Source organism: Bombina bombina, chromosome 3 (assembly GCF_027579735.1).
Source record: "Bombina bombina isolate aBomBom1 chromosome 3, aBomBom1.pri, whole genome shotgun sequence".
Lineage (NCBI taxonomy): Eukaryota > Metazoa > Chordata > Amphibia > Anura > Bombinatoridae > Bombina > Bombina bombina.
The window spans coordinates 814,582,027-814,605,051 of record NC_069501.1 but is presented as its reverse complement, the minus strand read 5'-3'; the positions used below and the strand labels follow the sequence as shown (position 1 = coordinate 814,605,051).

The following is a 23,025-nucleotide window of genomic DNA, read 5'->3' as shown; positions in this document are numbered from 1 at the left end:
TAAAAACTTACTTAAAGGCTCCCAGATTAGCACAGTTGATGAGGTTAGTCTGGGACCCCCATTGAAAGGGGCTGGAAAAACAAGAAGAGCAGACACTACTCCCCCCTCCCTGCATATAAAAAGACAGATAATATAAACAGGAGCTAGCAGTGTAAACGCGTGTATTCATCTGACACTGTGGGGCTTGGTTAGAAGTCTGAAAATCAACACAATGTTTTTAAAAAATCAACAAAACTATACGGGTGTGATCAAACATACGGCACAGGTTTCGGCGCAAGCGTGGGAACCCGCGCCGCCCGTAATTTCACCTCTCACATCGGGGTACTACATAAACCCTGCCGGCAGTTCATAAAGTGCCATAAGTCTGATAAACTAGCGATGTCCAGAAATGAGGGTAAATACAAATTTCTGGAGTCGCTAGTGACTTACGGCACTTTAGAAACTGCTGGCGCCTAAGAAAAGTAATAATAACAAATCTCCCGTAAAAGTCTAACACGCCTCCCAAAAATAAGCCTGATACGTAAATCCCCTATACCCGCAATCCCCCCTCTCATTACTAATATTAAATGTATTAACCCCTAGACCGACAACCCTCCACAACGCAATATGCCTATTTAAACTATTAATCCCTATATGCGCCATCAAACCCACACCGCAAGTAATAACTAAATTATTAACCCCTAAATCCGCCAACCCCAACATCGCAAACTACCTATTAAAACTATTAACCCTTAATCCGCCATTAACCCACAACGCAATAAACCTATTCAAGTATTAACCTCTAAACCGCCATAGCCCACAACGCAATAAACCTAACCCCTAACCTAACCTAACCCCCCCTAACCTAACCCCCCCTAAATAAACTAAAATTACCTAATTTACAAAATACTAAAGTTACTATTAAATTTAAATAAAAACACTACTTTTAAAATACAAATAAAATAAGAATAAATTAAAGGGGCAGTCTAATCAAAATTCAGGAGTAGACTGTCCCTTTAAGCAAGTATTACAGAAAATAAAAAAATCTAAGATTACAGAAAATAAAAAATAAAATTACAAAATTTAAAATAAATGACACCTAATCCCTATGAAAATAAAAAAGCCCCAGTTGCCCTTAAAAGGACTTTTTGCAGGGCATTGTCCCAAGATAATCAGCTATTTTGCCAAAAAAAACACACAAAGCCCCCCTAACAGTAACCCCCCAAAAAAACTAACACTAAAAACCCTAAACTACCCATTGCTCGCGGTCATCGGTCTTCAACTCTACCCTCCGCTCCGCTCTGGCTGGTTCCTGGACGAAGAAAGAAGAGGTCGCCGCTTGGAAGAAGACTTCACCGCCTGGAACAAGACCTTCTCCGCTGAACTTCAGGACAGGTGAGGACCACTTGGGGGTTAGACTTAGAGTTTTTAAAGATGTTTTTGGGGGGATTTATTTTATTTAGATAGGGTGGGCAGCAAAGAGCTGAATGCCCTTTTAATGGCAATGTCCAACAAATGCCCTTTTCAGGGCAATGGGTAGTTTAGGGTTTTTAGTGTTAGTTTTTTTTGGGGGGGTTTGGTGGGTGGGGGGGTTACTGTTAGGGGGGCTTTGTGTGTTTTTTGGCAAAAGAGCTGATTATCTTGGGGCAATGCCCTGCAAAAAGTCCTTTTAAGGGCTACTGGTAGTTTATTAGATTAGGGGGTGTTTTTATTTTGGGGGGCTTTTTTATTTTCATACGGCTAGATTTAGAGTTTTGTCGGTAACGACCCGCGTAGCTAACGCTGGCTTTTTTCTGGCCGCACCTTTTAAATAACTCTGGTATTGAGAGTTCACAGAATGGCTGCGTTAGGCTCCAAAAAAGGAGCGTAGAGCATATTTAACGCCACTGCAACTCTCGATACCAGAGTTGCTTACGGACGCGGCCAGCCTAAAAAACGTACTCGTGCACGATTCCCCCATAGAAAACAATGGGGCTGTTTGAGCTGAAAAAAAACCTAACACCTGCAAAAAAGCCGCGTTCAGCTCCTAACGCAGCCCCATTGTTGTCTATGGGGAAACACTTCCTACGTCTGCACCTAACACCCTAACATGTACCCCGAGTCTAAACACCCCTAACCTTACACTTATTAATTAACCCCTAATCTGCCGCCCCCGCTATCGCTGACCCCTGCATATTATTTTTAACCCCTAATCTGCCGCTCCGTAAACCGCCGCTACTTACATTATCCCTATGTACCCCTAATCTGCTGCCCCTAACACCGCCGACCCCTATATTATATTTATTAACCCCTAATCTGCCCCCCACAACGTCGCCTCCACCTGCCTACACTTATTAACCCCTAATCTGCCGAGCGGACTGCACCGCTATTATAATAAAGTTATTAACCCCTAATCCGCATCACTAACCCTATAATAAATAGTATTAACCCCTAATCTGCCCTCCCTAACATCGCCGACACCTAACTTCAAACATTAACCCCTAATCTGCCGACTGGAGCTCACCGCTATTCTAATAAATGTATTAATCCCTAAAGCTAAGTCTAACCCTAACACTAACACCCCCCTAAGTTAAATATAATTTAAATCTAACGAAATTAATTAACTCTTATTAAATAAATTATTCCTATTTAAAGCTAAATACTTACCTGTAAAATAAATCCTAATATAGCTACAATATAAATTATATTTATATTATAGCTATTTTAGGATTTATATTTATTTTACAGGTAACTTTGTATTTATTTTAACCAGGTACAATAGCTAAAATAGTTAAAATAATTACAAAATTACCTGTAAAATAAATCCTAACCTAAGTTACAATTAAACCTAACACTACACTATCAATAAATTAATTAAATAAAATACCTAAAATTACCTACAATTAAACCTAACACTACACTATCAATAAATTAATTAAATACAATATCTACAAATAAATACAATGAAATAAACTAACTAAAGTACAAAAAATAAAAAAGAACTAAGTTACAAAAAATAAAAAAATATTTACAAACATCAGAAAAATATTACAACAATTTTAATCTAATTACACCTACTCTAAGCCCCCTAATAAAATAACAAAGACCACCAAAATAAAAAAACGCCCTACCCTATTCTGAATTACTAAAGTTCAAAGCTCTTTTACCTTACCAGCCCTGAACAGGGCCCTTTGCGGGGCATGCCCCAAAGAATTCAGCTCTTTTGCCTGTAAAAAAACACATACAATACCCCCCCCAACATTACAACCCACCACCCACATACCCCTAATCTAACCCAACCCCCCCTTAAATAAACCTAACACTAAGCCCCTGAAGATCTTCCTACCTTATCTTCACCATACCAGGTTCACCGATCGATCCAGAAGAGCTCCTCCGATGTCCTGATCCAAGCCCAAGCGGGGGGCTGAAGATGTCCATGATCCGGCTGAAGTCATCATCCAAGCGGGAGCTGAAGAGGTCCATGATCCGGCTGAAGTCATCATCCAAGCGGGAGCTGAAGAGGTCCATGATCCGGCTGAAGTCATCATCCAAGCGGGAGCTGAAGAGGTCCATGATCCGGCTGAAGTCGGCATCTTCAATCTTCTTTCTTCCGGATCCATCTTGCAGACCTCCGACGTGGAACATCCTGATGGCCCGACGGACTATCGACGAATGAAGGCTCCTTTAAGGGACGTCATCCAAGATGGCGTCCCTCGAATTCCGATTGGCTGATAGGATTCTATCAGCCATTCGGAATTAAGGTAGGAAAATTCTGATTGCCTGATGGAATCAGCCAATCAGAATCAAGTTCAATCCGATTGGCTGATCTGATCAGCCAATCAGATTGAGCTCGCATTCTATTGGCTGTTCCGATCAGCCAATAGAATGCGAGCTCAATCTGATTGGCTGATCGGATCAGCCAATCGGATTGAACTTGATTCTGATTGGCTGATTCCTATTTAAAGCTAAATACTTACCTGTAAAATAAATCCTAATATAGCTACAATATAAATTATATTTATATTATAGCTATTTTAGGATTTATATTTATTTTACAGGTAACTTTGTATTTATTTTAACCAGGTACAATAGCTAAAATAGTTAAAATAATTACAAAATTAGCTGTAAAATAAATCCTAACCTAAGTTACAATTAAACCTAACCCTACACTATCAATAAATTAATTAAATAAAATAACTACAATTACCTACAATTAAACCTAACACTACACTATCAATAAATTAATTAAATACAATATCTACAAATAAATACAATGAAATAAACTAACTAAAGTACAAAAAATAAAAAAATATTTACAAACATCAGAAAAATATTACAACAATTTTAAACTAATTACACCTACTCTAAGCCCCCTAATAAAATAACAAAGACCCCCAAAATAAAAAAATGCCCTACCCTATTCTAAATTACTAAAGTTCAAAGCTCTTTTACCTTACCAGCCCTGAACAGGGCCCTTTGCGGGGCATGCCCCAAAGAATTCAGCTCTTTTGCCTGTAAAAAAAACACATACAATACACCCCCCCAACATTACAACCCACCACCCACATACCCCTAATCTAACCCAAACCCCCCTTAAATAAACCTAACACTAAGCCCCTGAATATCTTCCTACCTTATCTTCACCATACCAGGTTCACCGATCGATCCAGAAGAGCTCCTCCGATGTCCTGATCCAAGCCCAAGCGGGGGGCTGAAGATGTCCATGATCCGGCTGAAGTCATCATCCAAGCGGGAGCTGAAGAGGTCCATGATCCGGCTGAAGTCATCATCCAAGCGGGAGCTGAAGAGGTCCATGATCCGGCTGAAGTCATCATCCAAGCGGGAGCTGAAGAGGTCCATGATCCGGCTGAAGTCGGCATCTTCAATCTTCTTTCTTCCGGATCCATCTTGCAGACCTCCGACGCGGAACATCCTGCTGGCCTGACGGACTATCGACGAATGAAGGCTCCTTTAAGGGACGTCATCCAAGATGGCGTCCCTCGAATTCCGATTGGCTGATAGGATTCTATCAGCCAATCGGAATTAAGGTAGGAAAATTCTGATTGGCTGATGGAATCAGCCAATCAGAATCAAGTTCAATACGATTGGCTGATCCGATCAGCCAATCAGATTGAGCTCGCATTCTATTGGCTCGGTTTAGGGGTACATAGGTAGTTTATGGGTGTTAGTGTACTTTAGAGCACAGTAGTTAAGAGCTTTATAAACCGTCGTTAGCCTAGAAAGCTCTTAACTACTGACTTTTTTCTGCGGCTGGAGTTTTGTCGTTAGATTTCTAACGCTCACTTCAGACACGACTCTAAATACCGGAGTTAGAAAGATCCTATTGAAAAGATAGGATACGCAATTGACGTAAGGGGATCTGCGGTATGGAGAAGTTGCGGCTGAAAAGTGAGCGTTAGACCCTTTCCTGACTGACTCCAAATACCGGCGGTAGCCTAAAACCAGCGTTAGGAGCCTCTAACGCTGGTTTTCACGGCTGTCGCCAAACTCTAAATCTAGGCCATAGGGATTAGGTGTAATTTAAAATTTTGTAATTTTATTTATTATTGTCTGTAATCTTAGATTTTTTTATTTTCTGTAATTCTTGCTTAAAGGGACAGTCTACTCCTGAATTTTGATTAGACTGCCCCTTTAATTTATACTTAGTTTATATGTATTTTAGAAGTAGTGTTTTTAATTTAATAGTAACTTTAGTATTTTGTAAATTAGGTTATTTTAGTTTATTTAGGGGGGCTAGGTTAGGGGTTAGGTTTATTGCGTTGTGGGCTATGGCGGTTTAGGGGTTATTAGACTTTATTAGTTATTGCGGTGGGGGATTGCGGTTGGCAGCTAGATAGACATCGCGCATGCGTTAGGTGTTAGTTTATTTTTGCAGGCATTTTCAGGGGAGTTACGGTGCTCCCATACTCAGCGCAAGGCTTGCTGCGGCTGCCTTTTATGGCGAGGTAAAAATGGAGTAAGATTTTTCCATTTTCTCCACATAAGTCCTTGCTCTGGATATTGGATACCGATTTGCGACGCGGTTCTATGTTAGCCTATGGGAGTAATAATTGCGGGCGATGGGTGAAATATACGCACGTAATTTGCATGCTACGCCGTATATGTAATACCAAAATCATGTAAAATCTTGCGGCGGAGGATTTTGCGGGCGGCGCTGCATATGTAATGGAGGCCTACACTGTTACAAAAACACTACCACATGGGCTATTTAAATGGATCATCTACAAAACATTTATGCAAAGAAAAATCTAGTGTACAGTGTCCCTTTAAGCTTAAAGAGACAGTCTACACCAAAACTGTTGTTGTTAAAAAAAGATAGATAACGCCTTTATTACCCATTCGCCAGCTTTGCACAACCAATATTGCTATATTAATATAATTTATAACATTTAAACCTATACATTTCTGCCTGTTTCTAAGCCACTACAGACAGCTTTTTATGACATGCTTTTTTATTTGCTTTTCACAACAGGAGACTGCTAGTTCATGCCTGTTGAATTATTTAAAAATCAGCACAACACAGCACTAATTGGCTAAAATGCAAGTCAATAGATAATAAATAAAAAATCATGTGATCAAGGAGCTTTCAGAAGATGCTTAGATCACAGAGGTAAAAAGTGTATTAAAAAGCTGTGTTGGTTATGCAAAATTGGGGAATGATAAAAAAATTATTTCTTTCATGTAATTAACAAGAGTCCATGAGCTAGTGACGTATGGGATATACATTCCTACCAGGAGGGGCAAAGTTTCCCAAACCTTAAAATGCCTATAAATACACCCCTCACCACACCCACAAATCAGTTTTACAAACTTTGCCTCCAAGGGAGGTGGTGAAGTAAGTTTGTGCTAGATTCTACGTTGATATGCGCTCCGCAGCAAGTTGGAGCCCGGTTTTCCTCTCAGCGTGCAGTGAATGTCAGAGGGATGTGAAGAGAGTATTGCCTATTGAATGCAGTGATCTCCTTCTACGGGGTCTATTTCATAAGGTTCTCTGTTATCGGTCGTAGAGATTCATCTCTTACCTCCCTTTTCAGATCGACGATATACTCTTATATTTACCATTTCCTCTACTGATTCTCGTTTCAGTACTGGTTTGGCTTTCTACAAACATGTAGATGAGTGTCCTGGGGTAAGTAAGTCTTATTTTCTGTGACACTCTAAGCTATGGTTGGGCACTTTATTTATAAAGTTCTAAATATATGTATTCAAACATTTATTTGCCTTGACTCAGAATGTTCAACTTTCCTTATTTCCAGACAGTCAGTTTCATATTTGGGATTATGCATTGAATTATCATATTTTTTCTTACCTCAAAAATTTGACTTTTTTCCCTGTGGGCTGTTAGGCTCGCGGGGGCTGAAAATGCTTCATTTTATTGCGTCATTCTTGGCGCGGACTTTTTTGGCGCAAAAATTATTTTCCGTTTCCGGCGTCATACGTGTCGCCGGAAGTTGCGTCATTTTTTGACGTTATTTTGCGTCAAAGATGTCGGCGTTCCGGATGTGGCGTCATTTTTGGCGCCAAAAGCATTTAGGCGCCAAATAATGTGGGCGTCTTTTTTGGCGCTAAAAAATATGGGCGTCATTTTTGTCTCCACATTATTTAAGTCTCATTATTTATTGCTTCTGGTTGCTAGAAGCTTGTTCACTGGCATTTTTTTCCCATTCCTGAAACTGTCATTTAAGGAATTTGATCAATTTTGCTTTATATGTTGTTTTTTTCTTTTACATATTGCAAGATGTTCCACGTTGCAACTGAGTCAGAAGTTACTACAGGAAAATCACTGCACAGTGCTGGAGCTACCAAGCTAAGTCTGCTATAAACTTTTGGTATCTGTTTCTCCAGCTGTTATTTGTATTGCATGTCATGTCAAACTTATTAATGCAGATAAAATTTCCTTTAGTACTGTTACATTACCTGTTGCTGTCCGTCAACATCTAATTTTCAGAGTGTTCCTGATAACATAAGAGATTTTATTTTTTAAATCCATTAAGAAGGCTATGTCTGTTATTTCTCCTTCTAGTATACATAAAAGTCTTTTAAAACTTCTCTTTTTTTCAGATGAATTTTTAAATGAACATCATCATTCTGATACTGATAATGGTTCTTCTGGTTCAGAGGTTTCTGTCTCAGAGGTTGATGCTGATAAATCTTTGTATTTGTTCAAGATGGAATTTATTCGTTCTTTACTTAAAGAAGTGTTATTTGCATTAGAAATAGAGGATACTGGTCCTCTTGATACTAAATGTAAACGTTTAAATAAGGTTTTTAAATCTCCTGTAGTTATTCCAGAAGTGTTTTATCTCCCTGATGCTATTTCTGAAGTAATTTCCAGGGAATGGAATAATTTGGGTAATTTATTTACTCCTTCTAGACGTTTAAGCAAATTATATCCTGTGCCATCTGACAGATTAGAGTTTGTTGGGACAAAAATCCCTAAGGTTATGGGGCTGTCTCTACTCCTGCTAATGTACTACTATTCCTATGGCAGATAGTACTTCATTTAAGGATCCTTTAGATAGGAAAATTGAATCCTTTCTAAGAAAAGCTTACTTATGTTCAGGTAATCTTCTTAGACCTGCTATATTTTTAGCGGATGTTGCTGCAGCTTCAACTTTTTGGTTAGATGCTTTAGCGCAACAAGTAACAGATCCTAATTTTATAGCATTATTATTATTCTATAACATGCTAATAATTTTATTGGTGATACCATCTTTTGATATCATTAGAGTTGATGTCAGGTATATGTCTCTAGCTCTTTTAGCTAGAAAAGCTTTATGGATTAAACTTGGAATGCTGACATGTCTTCTAAGTCAACTTTGCTTTCCCTTTCTTTCCAGGGTAAATAATCATTTCGTTCCTTTCCTCACAACAAGGAACAAAAGCCTGATCCTTCATCCTCAGGAGCGGTATCAGTTTGGAAACTATTTCCAGTTTGGAATATATCCAAGCCTTATAGAATCCTATAGCCAGCTCTTAAGTACCTATGAAGGTGCGGCCCTTATTCCAGCTCAGCTGGTATGGGGCAGATTACGTTTTCTTCAAAGAAATTTGGATCAATTCCGTTCTTAATCTCTGGTTTCAGAAACATTGTTTCAGGAAGGTACAGAATTGGCTTCAAGTTAAGGCCTCCTGCTAAGAGATTCTTTTCTTTCCCGTGTCCCAATTGACACAGCAAGGCTCAGCATTTCTGAAATGTGTTTCAGATCTAGAGTTGGCTGGAGTATTTATGCCAGTTCCAGTTCTGGAACAGGGGCTGGGGTTTTATTTTATCTCTTCATTGTACCAAAGAAGGTCAATTCCTTCAGACCAGTTATGGATCTATCATTATTGAATCGTTATGTTAGGATACCAACATTCAAGATGGTTACTGTAGGTCTATCCTGCCTTTTGTTTAGCAAGGGCATTATATGTCTACAATAGATTTACAGGATGTGTATCTGCATATTCCGATTCATCCAGATCACTTTTAGTGTCTGAGATTCTCTTTTTAGACAAGCATTACCAGTTTTGTGGCTCTACTATTTGGTCTAGCCTCAGTTCCAAGAATTTTTTTCAAAGGTTCTCGGTGCCCTTCTTTCTGTAATCAGAGAATAGGGTTTTGGTATTTCCTTATTTGGACGATATCTTGGTACTTGCTCAGTCTTCTCATTTTCGAAGAATCTCATACGAATCGACTTGTGTTGTTTCTTCAAGTTCATGGTTGGAGGATCAATTTACCAATCAGTTTATTGATTCCTCAGACAAGGGTAACCTTTTTAGGTTTCTAGATAAATTCAGTGTCTATGACTCTGTCCTTGTCAGACAAGAGAAGTTTAACATTGATATCAGCTTGTCAAAACCTTCAGTCACAATCATTCCCTTTGGTAGCCTTATGCATGGAAATGTTGGATCTTAGGACTGCCGCATCAGTTGCGATCTCCTTTGCTCGTTTTCACATGCGACCTCTTCAGCTCTGTATGCTGAACCAATGGTGCAGGGATTACTCAAAGATAACTCAATTAATATCTTTAAACCGATTTTACGACACTCTCTGACATGGTGGACAGATCACCATCGTTTAGTTCAGGGGGCTTCTTTGTTCTTCCGACCTGGACTATAATCTCAACAGATACGAGTCTTACAGGTTGGGGAGCTGTGTGGGGGTATCTGACGGCACAAGGGGTTTGGGAATCTCAGGAGGTGAGATTTCAGATCAATATTTTGGAACCCCGTGCAATTTTCAGAGCTCTTCAGTCTTGGCCTCTTCTGAAGAGAGAGTTGTTCATTGTTTTCAGATAAGACATTGTCACAACTGTGGCATACATCAATCATCAAGGAGGGACTCACAGTCCTCTGGCTATGAAAGAAGTATCTCGAATTTTGGTTTGGGCGGAATCCAGCTCCTGTCTAATCTCTGCGGTTTATATCCCAGGTATGGACAATTGGAAAGCGGATTATCTCAGTCGCCAAACGTTGCATCCGGGCGAATGGTCTCTTCACCCAGAGGTATTTCTTCAGATTGTTCAAATGTGGGAACTTCCAGAAATAGTTCTGATGGCTTCTCATCTAAACAAGAAACTTCCCAGGTATCTGTCCAGATCCCGGGATCCTCAGGCGGAGGCAGTGGATGCATTTTCACTTCCTTGGAAGTATCATCCTGCCTATATCTTTCCGCCTCTAGTTCTTCTTCCAAGAGTAATCTCCAAGATTCTGAAGGAATGCTCGTTTGTTCTGCTGGTAGCTCCGGCATGGCCTCACAGGTTTTGGTATGCGGATCTTGTCCGGATGGCCTCTTGCCAACCGTGGACTCTTCCGTTAAGACCAGACCTTTTGTCTCAAGGTCCTTTTTTCCATCAGGATCTGAAATCCTTAAATTTAAAGGTATGGAGATTGAACGCTTGATTCTTGGTCAAAGAGGTTTCTCTGACTCTGTGATTAATACTATGTTACAGGCTCGTACATCTATATCCAGAGAGATATATTATAGAGTCTGGAAGACTTATATTTCTTGGTGTCTTTCTCATCATTTTTCTTGGTATTCTTTTAGAATACCGAGAATTTTACAATTTCTTCAGGATGGTTTGGATAAGGGTTTGTCCGCAAGTTCTTTGAAAGGACAAATCTCTGCTCTTTCTGTTCTTTTTCACAGAAAGATTGCTATTCTTCCTGATATTCATTGTTTTGTACAAGCTTTGGTTCGTATAAAACCTGTCATTAAGTCAATTTCTCCTCCTTGGAGTTTGAATTTGGTTCTGGGAGCTCTTCAAGCTCCTCCGTTTGAACCTATGCATTCATTGGACATTAAATTACTTTCTTGGAAAGTTTTGTTCCTTTTGGCCATCTCTTCTGCTAGAAGAGTTTCTGAATTATCTGCTCTTTCGTGTGAGTCTCCTTTTCTGATTTTTCATCAGGATAAGGCGGTGTTGCGAACTTCTTTTGAATTTTTACCTAAAGTTGTGAATTCCAACAACATTAGTAGAGAAATTGTGGTTCCTTCATTATGTCCTAATCCTAAGAATTCTAAGGAGAAATCGTTGCATTCTTTGGATGTTGTTAGAGCTTTGAAATATTATGTTGAAGCTACGAAATCTTTCTGTAAGACTTCTAGTCTATTTGTTATCTTTTCCGGTTCTAGGAAAGGCCAGAAAGCTTCTGCCATTTCTTTGGCATCTTGGTTGAAATCCTTAATTCATCTTGCCTATGTTGAGTCGGGTAAAATTCCGCCTCAGAGAATTACAGCTCATTCTACTAGGTCAGTATCTACTTCCTGGGCGTTTAGGAATGAAGCTTCGGTTGACCAGATCTGCAAAGCAGCAACTTGGTCCTCTTTGCATACTTTTACTAAATTCTACCATTTTGATGTATTTTCTTCTTCTGAAGCAATTTTTGGTAGAAAAGTTCTTCAGGCAGCGGTTTCAGTTTGAATCTTCTGCTTAGGTTTTTCATTAAACTTTATTTTGGGTGTGGATTATTTTCAGCAGGAATTGGCTGTCTTTATTTTATCCCTCCCTCTCTAGTGACTCTTGTGTGGAAAGATCCACATCTTGGGTAGTCATTATCCCATACGTCACTAGCTCATGGACTCTTGTTAATTACATGAAAGAAAACATAATTTATGTAAGAACTTACCTGATAAATTCATTTCTTTCATATTAACAAGAGTCCATGAGGCCCACCCTTTTTTTGGGGTGTTTATGATTTTTTTGTATAAAGCACAATTATTCCAATTCCTTATTTTATATGCTTCGCACTTTTTTTCTTATCACCCCACTTCTTGGCTATTCGTTAAACTGATTTGTGGGTGTGGTGAGGGGTGTATTTATAGGCATTTTAAGGTTTGGGAAACTTTGCCCCTCCTGGTAGGAATGTATATCCCATACGTCACTAGCTCATGGACTCTTGTTAATATGAAAGAAATGAATTTATCAGGTAAGTTCTTACATAAATTATGTTTTTTTATCTTTTGAAACAATAAAAATTCTGGTGTAGACTGACCTTTTAAGGGACAGCATACAATAACAATCTCTCCCCTTTAATTTGTTCCCATTTTACCTGCTGGAGTGTATTCAGTTGTTTACAAATAGCTCATTTAACTTTATAATTTAACTTGAAATAGTGGCTTTTGCCTTTGGTGTCCCCACCTATACTGTAAATTTCTTAAAGGGACAGTCTACACCAGAATTGTTATTGTTTAAAAAGATAGATAATGTCCTTATTAACCATTCCTCAGTTTTGCATAACCAACCCAGTTATATTAATATACTTTTTACCTCTGTGATTACCTTGCATCTAAGCATCTTCTGACAGCCCCCTGATCACACAACATTTTATTTATTATCTATTGACTTGCATTTTAGCCAATTAGTGCAGTGTCTTCCACAAGCTACCGGCGTGATGACAATGTTATCTATATGGCTCACATGAACTAGTACTCCCCTGTTGTGAAAAGCAAATAAAAAGGCATGTGATAAGAGGCAGCCTTTAGGGACTAAGAAATTATCATATGAGCCTACCTAGGTCTAGCTTTTAACAAAGAATACCAAGAGAACAAAGCATATTTGATGATAAAAGTAAATTGGGAAGTTGTTTAAAATTACATGCACTATCTGAATCATTAAAGTTTATTTTTGACATAAGCCAGCAGAAGAAATTACACTCGCAGTGGGGGTTGGAGAGATAAGGTATATAATGTTAATTTGCTCTCTCCAAGGGGCCAATTACATATGCGGTGCTGTTTTGGTATCCTATATACAGCACAGCATATAAATGCGGCACATATATTTCACCCGTCGCCCGCAATTTTTATTCCCATAAGCTAACATGGGGCTGCGTCGCAAATCAATATCCAATATTCATCGCAAGGACTTTATTGGCGAAAATGGAGAAATCTTACTCCATTTTCACCTCGCCATACAAGGCAGCCGCAGCGGGCCTTGTGTTGAGTATGGGAGCACCGTAACTCCCGAAACTACCTAACGCATGCGTAATATCTATCTAACCTGTCAACCGCAATCCCCCACCGCAATAACTAATAAAGTGTATTAACCCCTATATCTGCCATCAAACCCACACTGCAAGGAATAACTAAATTATTAATCCCTAAATCCGCCAACCCCAACATCACAAACTACCTATTAAAACTATTAAACCCTATTCCGCCATTAACCCACAATGCAAACTACCTATTAAAGTATTAACCCCTAAACCACCAAAGTCCACAATGCAATAAACCTATCAAAGTATTAACCCCTAAACCGCGAAAGCCCACAACCCAATAAACCTAACACCCCCTAAATGAACCTAAATTACAAAACACTAAAGTTACTATTAAAATAAAAAACCTAACACTACTTTAACCCCTTAAGGACAAGGCCATTTTTCAATTTCTTTCCCTGAAGGACCAGGGCTTTTTTTTAAATTTCTGTAGTGTTTGTGTTTAGCTGTAATTTTCCTCTTACTCATTTACTGTACCCACACATATTATATACCGTTTTTCTCTCCATTAAATGGACTTTCTAAAGATACCATTATTTTTATCATATCTTATCATTTACTTTAAAAAAATTATAAAATATGAGGAAAAAATGGAAAAAAACACACTTTTTCTAACTTTGACCCCCACAATCTGTTACACATCTACAACCACCAAAAAACACCCATGCTAAATAGTTTCTAAATTTTGTCCTGAGTTTAGAAATACCCAATGTTTACATGTTCTTTGCTTTTTTTGCAAGTTATAGGGCCATAAATACAAGTAGCACTTTGCTATTTCCAAACCACTTTTTTTTCAAAATTAGCGCTAGTTACATTGGAACACTGATATCTTTCAGGAATCCCTGAATATCCATTGACATGTATATATTTTTTTTAGAAGACATCCCAAAGTATTGATGTAGGCCCATTTTGGTATATTTTGGTGTATTATGCCCAGCAGTGAAGGGGTTAATTAGGGAGCATGTAGGGAGCATCTAGGGTTAATTTTAGCTTTAGTGTAGTGTAGTAGACAACCCCAAGTATTGATCTAGGCCCATCTTGGTATATTTCATGCTACCATTTCACCGCTAAATGCGATTAAATAAAAAAAAAACGTAAAATTTTTCACAATTTTAGGTTTCTCACTGAAACAACTTTTGCAAGAATGGCATAAATGATTGTAAATACTTCTCTGGGATCCCTTTTGTTCAGAAATAGCAGACATATATGGCTTTGGCGTTGCTTTTTGGTAATTATAAGACCGCTAAATGCCGCTGCGCACCACACGTGTATTATGCCCAGCAGTGCAGGGGTTAATTAGGTCATTTGTAGGGAGCTTGCAGGGTTAATTTTAGCTTTAGCGTAGAGATCAGCCTCCCACCTGACACATCCCACCCCCTGATCCCTCCCAAACAGCTCCCTTCCCTCCCCCACCCCACAATTGCCCACGCCATCTTAAGTACTGGCAGAAAGTCTGCCAGTACTAAAATAAAAGGTGTATTTAAAAAATAAATAAAAAAATTGTATAGCATATTTACATATGCAGCTGTGTAGGATCCCCCCTTAGCCCCCAACCTCCCTGATCCCCCCCAAACAGCTCTCTACCCTCCACCTCTAACTTACTGGGAGCCATCTTGGGTACTGGCAGCTGTCTGCCAGTACCCAGTTTGCTCCGGTGCGCACTCCCGACAACCCCGCCCGCGATCCCGCCCTCCTCTCTCTTCAGCCTTTCATCGATGGCCGCCCACCCGCCTCCCACGTCAGCTCCCACCCACCAACGATTGCGGCCATCGATGCCGGTGCAGAGAGGGCCACAGAGTGGCTCTCTCTGCATCGGATGGGGGAAAAATGTTATTGCAGGATGCCTCGATATCGAGGCATCACTGCAATAACTGTAAAGCGGCTGGAAGGGATCAGGATCGCTTCCAGCCGCTTTAATCCCCAAAGTCGTACAGGGTACGTCGCTGGTCTTTAAAGACCAGGTTGTGTGCGACGTACCCTGTACGACTCGTGTCGTTAAGGGGTTAAAAATAAAAATAAACTAAGTATAAATTAAAGAGACAGTCTAGTCAAAATTAAAATTCTAGTGTAGACTGTCCCTTTTACCCCGTAAGGACCACAGCACTTTTCCATTTTCTGTCCGTTTGGGATCAAGGCTATTTTTACATTTCTGTGGTGTTTGTGTTTAGCTGTTATTTTCCTCTTACTCATTTACTGTACCCACACATACGATATACAGTTTTTCTCACCATCAAATGGACTTTCTAAAGATACCATTATTTTCATCATATCTTATAATTTACTATAAAAAAAATTATAAAATATGATGAAAAAATGGAAAAAACACACTTTTTCTAACTTTGACCCCCAAAATCTGTTACACATCTACAACAACGAAAAAACACCCATGCTAAATAGTTTCTAAATTTTGTCCTGAGTTTAGAAATACCCAATGTTTACATGTTCTTTGCAAGTTATAGGGCAATAAATACAAGTAGCACTTTGCTATTTCCAAACCACTTTTTTTTTAAAAATTAGCGATAGTTACATTGGAACACTGATATCTTTCAGGAATCCCTGAATATCCCTTGACATGTATATATTGTTTTTAGAAGACATCCCAAAGTATTGATCTAGGCCCATTTTGGTATATTTCATGCCACCATTTCACCGCCAAATGCGATCAAATACAAAAAATTGTTCACTTTTTCACAAATTTTTTCACAATTTTAGGTTTCTCACTGAAATTATTTACAAACAGCTTGTGCAATAATGGTACAAATGGTTATAAATGCTTCTCTTGAATCCCCTTTGTTCAAAAATAGTAGACGTATATGGCTTTGGCGTTGCTTTTTGGTAATTAGAAGGCCGGTAAATGCCGCTGTGCACCACACGTGTATTATGCCCAGCAGTGAAGGGGTTAATTAGGGAGCTTGTAGGGTTAATTTTAGCTGTAGTGTAGTAGACAACCCAAAATATTGATATAGGCCCATTTTGGTATATTTCATGCCACCATTTCACCGCCAAATGCAATCAAATAAAAAAATTGTTCACTTTTTCACAAACTTTTTTTACAAACTTTAGGTTTGTCACTGAAATTATTTACAAACAGCTTGTGCAATTATGGTACAAATGGTTGTAAATGTTCAGAAATAGCAGACATATATGGCTTTGGCGTTGCTTTTTGGCAATTAGAAGGCCGCTAAATGCTGCAGCGCACCACACTTGTTTTATGCCCAGCAGTGAAGGGGTTAATTAGGTAACTTGCAGGGTTAATTTTAGCTTTAGTGTAGAGATCAGCCTCCCACCTGACACATCACACCCCCTGATCCCTCCCAAACAGCTCTCTTTCCTCCCACCCCACAATTGTCCCCGCCATATTAAGTACTGGCAGAAAGTCTGCCAGTACTAAAATAAAAGTTTTTTTTTTTTTACATATTTAAAGAAAAAAAAAAGCCATATTCTGCTGTGTAGGATCCCCCCTCAGCTCCCAACCTCCCTGATCCTTCCCCCAAACAGCTCTCTAACCCTCCCCTCTACCTTATTTGTGCCATCTTAGGTACTGGCAGCTGTTTACAATAAAATGTTTTATTTTTCATTTTTCCCCCTATTTTTCTGTAGTGTAGCTCCCCCGCAAAAACCCCAACCCCCACCCCCTCCCAGATCCCTTAGATCCCAATTCCCTCCCTCCTCTCTCCCACTTTATTATTGAAAACGTTCCATAGTGTAGCAGTTCCCACCCGCTCAAGCCCCGTGCATGCGCCCGCCCCGCCCCCGTGCACGTGCGCGTGTGTCCTGGAGTTTCAGGGGTAATCATGTCAGTTCTTTTTCAGGAACAGGTTCTGAGGTTTTATTCAAATCTATTCATTGTCCCAAAGAAGGAAAATTCATTCAGACCAGCTCTGGATCTGAAAATTTTGAATCGTTATGTAAGAAATGGCGACTTTAAGGACTATTCTGCCTTTTGTTCAGCAAGGACATTTTATGTCTACAATGGACTTGCAGGATGTATACCTTAATATTCCGATTCATTCAGATCATTTTCAGTTCCTGAGATTCTCTTTGCTAGACAAGCATTACCAATTTGTTGCTCTTCCATTTGGCCTAGCAACCACTTAAAGAATCTTTTCAAAGGTTCTAGGTAACCTACTCTCTGTAATCTGAGAGCGGGGTATTGCAGTGTTTCCTTATTTGGACGATATCTTGGTACTCGCTCAGTCTTTACGGTCTGCAGAATCTCAAACAAATCAACTAGTGTTGTTTCTTCTCAAACATGGTTGGAGGATCAATTTACCAAAGAGTTTCTTGATTCCTCAGACAAGGGTCACCTTTTTTCCAGATAGATTCAGTGTCCATGACTCTGTATAACAGACAAGAGACGTTTAAATTGGTTGCAGCCTGTCGGAATCTTCAGTCTCAGTCATTCCATTCAGTGGCTATGTGCATGGAAGTTTTAGGTCTCATGACTGCAGCATCGGACGTGATTCCCTTTGCTCGTTTTCACATGAGACCTCCCCAGCTTTGTATGCTTAACCAATGGTGCAGGGATTATACAAAGATATCACAATTAATATTCTTAAATCCCAATGTTCGATTTTCTCTGACTTGGTGATTAAATCACCAGCATTTAGTTCAAGGGGCTTCTTTTGTTTGTCAACCTGGACTGTGATCACAACAGATGCAAGTCTTCAGGTTGGGGAGCTGTTTGGGGATCTCTGACAGCACAAGGGGTTTGGAAATCTCAAGAGGCGAGATTACCAATCAATATTTTAGAACAGTTTTCAGAGTTCTTCAGTTCTGGCCTATGTTGAAGAGAGAACCATTTATTTGTTTTCAGACAGACAATATCACAACAGTGGCATATGTCAATCATCAGGGTGGGACTCACAGTCCCCAAGCTATGAAGAAGTATCTCGGATTACTTGCTTGGGCAGAATCCAGCTCCTGTCTAATTTCTGCGGTTCATATCCCAGGTGTCGACAATTGGGAGGCGGATCATCTCAGCCATCAGACTTTACATCCGGGGGAGTGGTCTCTCCATCCAGATGTGTTTTCTCAGCTTGTTCAGATGTGGGGTCTTCTAGAGATAAATATGATGGCCTCTCATCTAAACAAAAGACTTCCCAGATACCTGTCCAGGTCCAGGGATTTTCAGGCAGAAGCAGTGGATGCATTGACACTTCCTTGGTGTTATCAACCTGCTTTTATTTTCCCACCTCTAGTTCTCCTTCCAAGAGTTATCTCCAAAATCATCACAGAACAATCATTTGTGTTGCTGGTGGCTCCAGCATGGCCTCACAGGTTTTAGTATGCGGATCTTGTTCGGCTGCCCAGTTGCCAACCTTGGCCACTTCCAATAAGGTCTGTATTTCCATCAGGATCTCAAATCATTAAATTTGAAGGGGTGGAAATTGAACGCCTAGTGCTAAGTCATAGAGGTTTCTCTGACTCAGTGATTATTACTATGTTACAAACTTGAAATCTGTCTCTAGAAAGATTTATTATCAAGTTTGGAAGACTTACATTTCATGGTACTCTTCTCATAAATTTTCTTGGTATTCTTTTAGAATTCCTAGAATTTTACAGTTTCTTCAGGATAGTTTGGATACGATTTTGTCTGCAAGTTCCTTGAAGGGACAAATCTCTGTTATTTCTATTTTATTTCACAGAAAGATTGCTAAACCTCCTGATATTCATTGTTTTGTACAGGCTGTGGTTCATATCAAGCCTGTCATTAAATCAATCTCTCCTCCTTGGAGTTTTAATTTGGTTTTGAAGGCTTTTCAGGCTCTTCCGTTTGAGCCTATGCAGGACATTAAACTACTTTCTTGGAAAGTGATGTTACTTTTGGCCATCTCTACTACTAGAAGAGTTTCTGAGTTATCTGCTCTTTCTTATGAATCTCCTTTTCTGATATTTCATCAGGATAAGGTGGTTTTGCGGACTTCTTTTTAATTTTTTCCTAAGGTTGTGAATTTTAACAACATTAGTAGAGAAATTGTTGTCCCTTCTTTGTGTCCTAATCCTGAGAATTCTTTGGAAAGATCCTTACATTCTTTGGATTTGGTGAGAGCTTTGAAATATTATATTGAAACTATTAAGATTTCAGGAAGACTTCTAGTCTATTTGTTATATTTTCTGGTTCTAGGAAAGGTCAGAAGGCTTCTGCTATTCCTTGGCTTTTTGGTTAAGCTTTTGATTCACCAATCTTATTTGGAGTCGGGTTAAGCCCCACCTCAGAGAATTGTGGCTCATTCTACTAGATCAGTCTTCACTTCGTGGGCTTTTAAGAATGAGGCTTTAGTTGATCAGATTTGCAAAGCGGCAACTTGGTTCTCTTTGCATACATTTACTAAATTCTACCGTTTTGATGTATTTGCTTCTTCAGAGGCAGTTTTTGGTAGAAAAATTCTTCAGGCAGCTGTTTCAGTTTGATTCTTCTGCTGATGTTTTTAAATTTTTCTTTTCATTATAAGAATAAACTTATATTTTGGATTGTGGATTATTTTTTCAGCGGAAAATGGCTGTTTTTATCCCTCCCTCTCTAGTGACTCTTGGGTGGAGTTCCACATCTTGGGTATTCATATCCCATACGTCACTAGCTCATGGACTCTTGCCAATTACATGAAAATAAACATAATTTATGTAAGAATTTACAAGATAAATTAATTTCTTTCATATTGACAAGAGTCCATGAGGCCCACCTTTTTTATGGTGATTATGATTTTTTGTATAAAGCACAATTATTTCCAAATTCCATTGTTGATGCTTTTTACTCCTTTCTTTTTCACCCCATTACTTGGCTATTCATTAAACTGATTTGTGGGTGTGGTGAGGGGTGTATTTATAGGCATTTTGAGGTTCGGGAAACTTTGCCCCTCCTGGTAGGGATGTATACCCCATACGCCACTAGCTCATGGACTCTTGCCAATATGAAAGAAATTAATTTATCTTGTAAATTCTTACATAAATTATGTTTTTCACAATAGTTTTAACATAATAATTAAAGGGACATGAAACTCATTTTTTTTCCTTTCATGATTTACACAGAGCATACAATTATTCACATCTTTCCAATTTACTTCTATAACGAAATTAGCTTATTTTTTTGGTATTCTTTGTTAAAGGAGTGCCAATGCACTACTGAGAGCTAGCTGAACAATTTAGGTAATGACTAGAGGCAAGTAGGTGTCACCATCAATCAACATCTAACTTAGTAGTGCATAGCTACTCCTGACCCTTTCAATAAAGGATACCAAGGGAAAAAAAATAAATTAGAAGTAAATTGGAAAAGTTGTTTAACCCCTTAGTGACCAGAGCACTTTTCCATTTTCTGTCCGTTTGGGACCAAGGCTATTTTTACATTTCTGCGGTGTTTGTGTTTAGCTGAAATTTTCCTCTTACTCATTTACTGTACCCACACATATTATATACCGTTTTTCTCGCCATTAAATGGACTTTCTAAAAATACCATTATTTTCATCATATCTTATCATTTACTATAAAAAAAATTATAAAATATGAGGAAAAATGGAAAAAACACACTTTTTCTAACTTTGAACCCCAAAATCTGTTACATATCTACAACCACCAAAAAACACCCATGCTAAATTGTTTCTAAATTTTGTCCTGAGTTTAGAAATACCCAATGTTTACATCTTCTTTGCTTTTTTTTGTAACTTATAGGGCCATAAATACAAGTAGCACTTTGCTATTTTCAAACCATTTTTTTTTCAAAATTAACACTAGTTACATTAGAACACTAATATCTTTCAGGAATCCCTGAATATCCATTGACATGTATATATTTTTTTTTAGAAGACATCCCAAATTATTGATCTAGGCCCATTTTGGTATATTTCATGCCACCATTTCACCGCCAAATGCGATCAAATACAAAAAATTGTTCACTTTTTCACAAATTTTTTCACAAACTTTCAGTTTCTCACTGAAATTATTTACAAACTGCTTGTGCAATTATGGCATAAATGGTTGTAAATTCTTCTCTGGGATCCCCTTTGTTCAGAAATAGCAGACATATATGGCTTTGGCATTGCTTTTTGGTAATTAGAAGGCCGCTAAATGCCACTGCGCACCACACGTGTATTATGCCCAGCAGTGAAGGGGTTAATTAGGGAGCATGTAAGGAGCTTTTTGGGGTAATTTTAGCTTTAGTGTAGTGTAGTAGACAACCCCAAGTATTGATCTAGGCCCATTTTGGTATATTTCATGCCACCATTTCACCGCCAAATGCGATCAAATTATAAAAAAACATAAAATTTTTCACAATTTTAGGTTTCTCACTGAAATAATTTACAAACAGCTTGTGCAATTATGGCACAAATGGTTGTAAATGCTTCTCTGGGATCCCCTTTGTTCAGAAATAGCAGACATATATGACTTTGGCGTTGCTTTTTGGTAATTAGAATGCTGCTAAATGGCGCTGCGCATCACACGTGTATTATGGCTAGCAGTGAAGGGGTTAATTAGGTAGCTTGTAGGGAGCTTGCAGGGTTAATTTTAGCTTTAGTGTAAAGATCAGCCTCCCACCTGAAACATCAGACCCCCTGATCCCTCCCAAACATCTCTCTTCCCTCCCCTACCCCACAAATGTCCCCGCCATCTTAAGTACTGGCAGAAACTCTGCCAGTACTAAAATAAAAGGTATATTTGGGCTTTTTTGTGCATTTTTTGTTAGCATATTTACATATGCTTCTGTGTAGGGATCCCCCTTAGCCCCCAACCTCACTGATCCCCCACCAAACAGCTCTCTAACCCTCCCCCTCTGACTTAATGTGCGCCATCTTGGGTACTGGCAGCTGTCTGCCAGTACCCAGTTTAGTGAAAAAAATGCTTTTTTTTTTTTAAAAAAAATGTCCCTTTTCTGTAGTGTAGCTTTCCCCCCCCCAAGACCAACCCCCAACCACTTCCAGATCCCTTAGATGCTTAAAAAAAAAAAGTTTATTTCATTTTTTTTTAACTTTTCTTTTAACTTTTTTTCTGTAGTGTAGCGGTTCCCACCCGCTCCCGCCCCGTGCACGCGCCCGCCCGCCACCCCCGTGCACGCGCGCGCCCGTGCGCGCCCCCATCGGCTCCGCTTCCGATCCCGCCCCCCTCCACCTTACACATCTCACCGATGGCCGCCCACCCGCCTCCCAAGTCGGCTCCCACCCACCAACGATACCGGCCATCGATGTCCGGTGCAGAGAGGGCCACAGAGTGGCTCTCTCTGCATCGGATGGCCAGACAGTGTTATTGCAGGATGCCTCGATATCGAGGCATCGCTGCAATAACCGGAAAGCAGCTGGAAGCGAGCAGGATCGCTTCCAGCTGCTTTCCACACCGAGGACGTGCAGGGTACGTCCTTGGTCGTTAACTGACATCCTTTAGAGGACGTACCCTGCACGTCCTCGGTCGTTAAGGGGTTAAAATTGTTAAAATTGCATGCTTCATCAGTTACAGTATAAAGGTTTAATTTTGACTTTACTGTCCCATTAAACAAACATTCTTAGTATACGCAACATTCCCATATACAAATGGAATTCAGATTGTTTAACACTTAAATTCTACTTTATCCAATTGCAAAACAAA

General features: G+C 39.3%; 1 protein-coding gene across 1 annotated transcript in view; it reads left to right on the top strand.

Annotated features, from left to right (window-relative positions):
* Positions 1-23,025, top strand: part of GRK1 (G protein-coupled receptor kinase 1) — a 95,806-nt gene that overhangs the window by 5,381 nt on the left and 67,400 nt on the right. The window lies entirely within an intron of this gene.